This window comes from Aquarana catesbeiana, linkage group LG08 (assembly GCF_042186555.1).
Source record: "Aquarana catesbeiana isolate 2022-GZ linkage group LG08, ASM4218655v1, whole genome shotgun sequence".
Classification (NCBI taxonomy): domain Eukaryota; kingdom Metazoa; phylum Chordata; class Amphibia; order Anura; family Ranidae; genus Aquarana; species Aquarana catesbeiana.
In genome coordinates this window covers 56829972-56835971 of record NC_133331.1, presented here as the reverse complement: position 1 = coordinate 56835971, position 6000 = coordinate 56829972, and the positions used below count along the sequence as shown (strand labels likewise).

The window sequence follows — 6000 nt, the reverse complement described above, 5'->3', positions numbered from 1 at the left end:
TATTTTTTTATTTTTTAATAAAGGACTTGCCCCAAAGTGTCTCCGGTCTTTTTTACTATTTTTGACACTTTTTTTTGTGAAATGGTAGGGGTACAATGTACCCGTTACCAATTCACATGGGGGGGAGGCCGGGATCTGGGGGTCCCCTTGTTAAAGGGGGCTTCCAGATTCCGATAAGCCCCCCGCCCACAGATTCCCACAACCACGGGGCAAGGGTTGTGGGGATGAGGCCTTTGTCCCCATCAACATGGGGACAAGGTGCTTTGGGGGGCTACTTCAAAGCACCCTCCCCATGTTGAGGGCATGTGGACTGGTACGGTTCAGGAGGGGGGGGGGGGGCTCTCTCGTCTTTCGTTTTCCTGCGGCCAGCCAGGTTGAGTGCTCGGATAAGGGTCTGGTGTGGATTTTGGGGGGACCCCTACGCCTTTTTTTTAAAATTTGGCGCAGGGTTCCCCTTAATATCCATACCAGACCTGAAGGGCCTGGTATGGATTTTAGGGGGACCCCCACGCAATTTTCGTTTAAATTTTTAGTTCGGAGTTCCCCTTAATCATACCAGCCTGAAAGGGCCTGGTAATGGACTGGGGGGGAACCCATGCTGTTTTTTTTTAATGAGTTTTATCTATATTGCCGAGACCTAACAATTCATTACAGCCACGATCAGTTTTAAATTACTTTTTTTCCTTTTAGAAATGTCATTTTGCTGTGGTACTGTTCTAAACACGGGAAAACTGTGCCACTTTACAGGCATACTATAGACACCCCCCAGGCACGATATTTAAAGGAATATTTCATTTTTATTGTTTCACTTTAAGCATTAGTAAAATCACTGCTCCCGAAAAAAATTTTTTTGCATTGGTACATGTCCCCTGGGGCAGGACCCGGGTCCCCATACACTTTTTTTTTTTTTTTTTTTTATGACAATAGCTTGAATATTAGCCTTTAAAATGAGCGTTTTTGATTTTTCATGTTCGTTTCCCATAGACTTGAATGGTGTTCGTGTGTTCATCCAAATTTTTTGCCTGTTCGCAAGTTCTGGTGCTAACCGAACCAGGGTGTGTTTGGCTCATCCTTGGTCCCTAGAATTAAAGTGGTCATAAAACTCAGACATGAAATATGAACAAATCATATTCCTCTATAGTGTGTACTTGTCTCTGTTAAAGTGTTAATAAACCCACAACCGTAAAATCAGCCTGTATATGCAGTAAAGCATGCTTGTTATACTCACTGTGGAACCTAAGGGGTTACTCCTCTCTGTTGTGTAAAAAGGCTGCTTGATCTTGTATGCACAAATCCTCCCCTCCTGCACTGTCCCCCTGGACAAATCTGGATAACACAGAGCCTTTGGAGTCAGGCTGCACATGCTCAGTTTGGTGTGTATTGCTAGAAAAGTTTTTGTTTTTTTTCCTTGGTAGAGTGCATGTGATCAGCACAGGGCCAATCGGCACTGTCCAGACAGAGGGCCAGGAGCCCTGCAGTCTCATAGGACAGCTCAGTGCTATATGAAAACTCCTCCTACAAGCTTCACAAGGAACTGATAGAAATCACAAGACTTCTATATGCTGCTGATGAGAAAAGGTATTTAGCAGTTTATATTTACCAAAATAATTGCATTTCCATGTTCTGTGTACAACCAGATATAGTGAATGCAGTGGCCTGGGTTTAGTAACACTTTAAGAGCACGGTGTCATTTATGTTCTGCTACTGTCTGCTGTTCTGCTATCAGTCATTTCTTACACCAAGAGAAAAAAAGTGACAGGGGAGGGAGCTCCAGCACACAGCCTGTAATTGACAGCCTCAGTTCTCTTTCTGTGTGCTGTGTGAAGGGGGTGTGTCCCTTACTTCCAATCAGATCTCAGAGCTATCCTCACTGACCTCTGCAGTGTGTAATGTTAGCTGTCAGCCCCCTGTTTTCTGACAGCTCAGACAAGCTTTATCAATTCTGGGATGTAAAGAAGAGAATACTGCAGATAAACAGGTACAACTTAAATAGGGGTATTTGTTTAATCTCTGTGCATCTCCTGAGGCCAGTTACTTCACATATGTAAGGGTTTACAACCACTGTAAAGTACCTTCTGTAGAGTAAGGAAAGAGAAGAAGGAGGTGGAGAGTAAGGCAAAGCAAACACCCAAAAATAACTATTAGTAACTAGAGACTGAAAATTTTGGTTAAACTCCAAGGTCCGGGATAGGATTTGCAAGGTCCTTATTGCATAGATAGATTGGTTGTTACAGTGAGGAATTGGCTGGTTACCAGTATAGAAGACACCTGGGAGCCAGATATCTTGCTGATTGATAGGGGATCAAATACTTATTTCACTAATTAAAATGCAAATCAATTTATAACTTTTTTGAAATGCGTTTTTCTGGATATTTTTGTTGTTATTCTGTCTCTTACTTGTAAACTAGGGTTGTCCCGATACCGATACTAGCATCGGTATCGGCACCGATACCGAGCATTTGCCCAAGTACTTGTACTCGGGCAAATGCTCCCGATGCTTCCCCCGATACCTGGAAGACAGCTGTGATCGGCGCGTGGGGGAGTTACAAGATTCTCCCCCAGCGGCTTTAGTGACATACAGCGGTGATCGGTCACCGCTGACTGTCACTGCATCCTCCTCCATGCCCCCTCCTTTCCTCTGTCCCCATCTGCTGTCCCCTCCGTTCCTCTCTCCTTCTCTGTGCCTCTCCGCTGTCCCCCACCGTTCCTCTCTCCTTTGTGCCTCTCCGCTGTCCCCCTCTGTTCCTCTCTCCTTCTCTGTGCCTCTCCGCTGTCCCCCTCCGTTCCTCTCTCCTTCTCTGTGCCTCTCCGCTGTCCCCCTCCGTTCCTCTCTCCTTCTCTGTGCCTCTCCGCTGTCCCCCTCCGTTCCTCTCTCCTTCTCTGTGCCTCTCCGCTGTCCCCCTCCGTTCCTCTCTCCTTCTCTGTGCCTCTCCGCTGTCCCCCTCCGTTCCTCTCTCCTTCTCTGTGCCTCTCCGCTGTCCCCCTTCGTTCCTCTCTCCTTCTCTGTGCCTCTCCGCTGTCCCCCTCCGTTCCTCTCTCCTTCTCTGTGCCTCTCCGCTGTCCCCCTCCGTTCCTCTCTGCTTGTTTATGAATGGAGAGGAGCCGCTGTCTTCTCTCCATTCATTTTCAGTGCAGCTGAGGCTGCAGAGAAAGGGACTGGGGAATCTCTTTCCTCGGTCTCTTTCTCTGTCTCAAGGGGGAGATATCAGAGGTCTGTTAAGACCTCTGATATCTCACCAAAGCCTCCCAACAGGGCTGATTAAAAAAAAAACAAAAAAAAAAACACACACATATTGCAATAAAGAATAAAAAAAAAAATTATTGTAAAAAATAAAAATTGTAAATAAAAAAAAACCACAACACACATACACCGTTCACCCCCCCCCCCCCCCCCCCCCCCCCAAAAAAAGCACTGTTAAAAAAAAAACAAAAAAAAACACTGTCACGTGACATTAAATAAAAAAGTATCGGTAATCGGTATCGGTGAGTACTTGAAAAAAATTATCGGTACTTGTACTCAGTCCTAAAAAAGTGGTATCGGGACAACCCTATTGTAAACTATACCTACCATTAATATTATAGACTGATCATTTCTTTGTCAGTGGGCAAACATACAACATCAGCAGGGGATCAAATACTTTTTTTTCCCCCACTGTGTATGAAGTAGTAGAAAAGAAAATTTGTTATCTGGAGAAAATCAAGTAACCCGTCTGTAAATTGGAAAGAAGAGGGCAAAGCAGATTTTTCCGAGTCGATTAAGGCGAGTTCTATAAAGGCCTACCATCTAGTGTTTGGGTGGGATGAAGTTTTGTAACTCCAAGTTGATTTGGGTTTTTCTCCTGGTTTTGGCTGAGCTGCACTCTGAGCTCCACCTGCAATGTGATTAATAGGAATGGGCTCGATCGTTTTCGGGATCCTGCCAGGAGGCCGACACACCTCTAATCACAGGCAGCGAGACACTTCCCGGTTTGCAGCTGCGCAGATCGGGAAATGTCTCACTGCTTGTGATTAGCCGTGTGCATTGTTGTCTTTAAGAGCAATTATGCCTTTTCCCCAATATATGACTTTTTAATAGTGTGCCTTTTACCACGTATGTCTTTTGGTCTGTTGTGTCTCTCCACCATGTGTGCCATCTTGGCTTGCATCTTTATTCTGTGCCCTCCTCCTCCTCTTTGGGCTGTCAGCATTGTAGAAGTCTGTTAAGGACTAATTGTGGAGGAGCTAGCCAACATTGCCATATTTTTTCAAACTTTTGTAGTTATTTCCTATGATAGTAGATGTTTTTTTCCCTTATAAGAATGTTATTAACCTCTTGGATCCACTGCTTGCTTGTCGGAACCCGGTTAGACAGCCAATATCTCACAATAAGCTTTCTTGCTAAATAGAGCAGTCTAATAAGTGCTTTGTGTATCGGAGGGGAGTACGAGTCTTCCTCCAAGCCTCCCAGCAAGCACACCAGTGGATCTATAGTCAGCTTCTCTGCCTTTTGGCTAAGATCAAGTGTAGTATCTGTTCTTATCAGTTTCCAGGAGGTGGCGCTTGCTTCCGTCCCTGATCCATGGCGAGATGGAGATGGGATAGCGGTTGCTATGCAAAACCTGCTGGAGTAAAGGTGACCTGGACGGTTCGTAGCCGAAAGGGAAGCCTTCTGAAGGGGAAGGAGAACCACGGGGTCTGAACCGGAGGGTCGGGACCCTGGCCTTCTGGCCTGGATTGGGGCAGCTCTAGCTCCGGACAGTTATTCGGGAGAGAACGCTGGCTCCCCTTTATCCCACCGGGGGAGCGGCCAGTATTTCCCGAATGTAATTAGGTAGGAGGGATGGAACGACGGTGAGGCCTGATGGTAAAGGGCTCTCACCAAGCTTCCAGAACTCCATGCCTTCTTGCCTGGGGTGGGGGCTGCTGTGGTCTGGTGACCAGGGTTGGTCTTTGAAAGCCTATGGAGTAGTGCCCTCGGAGTGGCAGTCCAGGGGTGCCATAAAATCACTGTGAGTGGCAGTCAGTTTGATTTGAGGCACCATGGTCACTGCACTATAGAACACGCTTTTTTAGCACCTGCCTCTTGAGAAATTTTTTATTCCTGGCCGGAGGGCCTGGTCATTGTTTTACACAATGGCCACCTTTTTCACTCTCCTCTCCACTATTTCTTCCCCACTTTTTTAAAATTTTCTTTCTTTTTGATTGAATCCTATGTTTTGTCACGTCCTGTACACGTTTGTGTGACGAGTAAGGACGGGCCCTCGGGCCAGCCCTGAAAGTCTTGGGAAGGGGTGGATAATAGGCCTTTTAGCTTCGTTCGCCCTAACTCATGGGGTCTCCCTTCGGGGGAGCCCCACCTAGTACTTGGGTGGGTTCTGTTTCGGCAGACCCTCCAGAGAACGGGGTCTGTCTGGTTTCGGCCAGATAGACCATTGTAAAGTACCTTTGTCCCCGTCTGGAGCCCCGGGGGATCAGGGAATTGGCACGTCTGTGTACCCGTTGCACTTTTTTGTGACCACTCTTTATGCACTCTTTATGTGTGTGCACATTTTTTTGGCACTGGGTGAAGTTTTTTTTTGGGTGTTATGCACGCCATAGGCTTTCAAAAAAAAAAAAAAAAAAAAAAGTGGATCTACGGTCAGCTGAACCTAATAAATTAAGTTGATAATTGCGATAACATTGTTGCAATACCTGACAAGTTTGGGACATTTCCACAGCATGTGTATGAGGTCTCCTTGATGTACCTGACACTTAGGACATATGGGATGTCTCTACTTTCCCAGTGGTGCAATTGTACTGGGGTTCTATACACCCTATGCAAAATGAACAGGTGCGATAGTCTCTGTGCTGCTGATACTGACACTAGAGGTCTTGCGTTTAGTGTTTGCTCCCATTTCCCCGGTGAAATAGATAAGTATTTTACCCCTGCCGCTCCCACCGCGTGCGACCACTGAGTAGAACCTATTCTGCCAGAGTGGTGTGCCAGGGAGAAAACCATTTATTCCTAATCTTCGTTTGATA

General features: G+C 46.2%; 1 protein-coding gene and 1 pseudogene across 7 annotated transcripts in view; both read left to right on the top strand.

The window, feature by feature from the left end:
- VTI1A (vesicle transport through interaction with t-SNAREs 1A) overlaps window positions 1-6000 on the top strand; it is a 678091-nt gene that overhangs the window by 34263 nt on the left and 637828 nt on the right. The window lies entirely within an intron of this gene.
- On the top strand, window positions 4471-4603 carry LOC141106943 (U2 spliceosomal RNA; annotated as a pseudogene).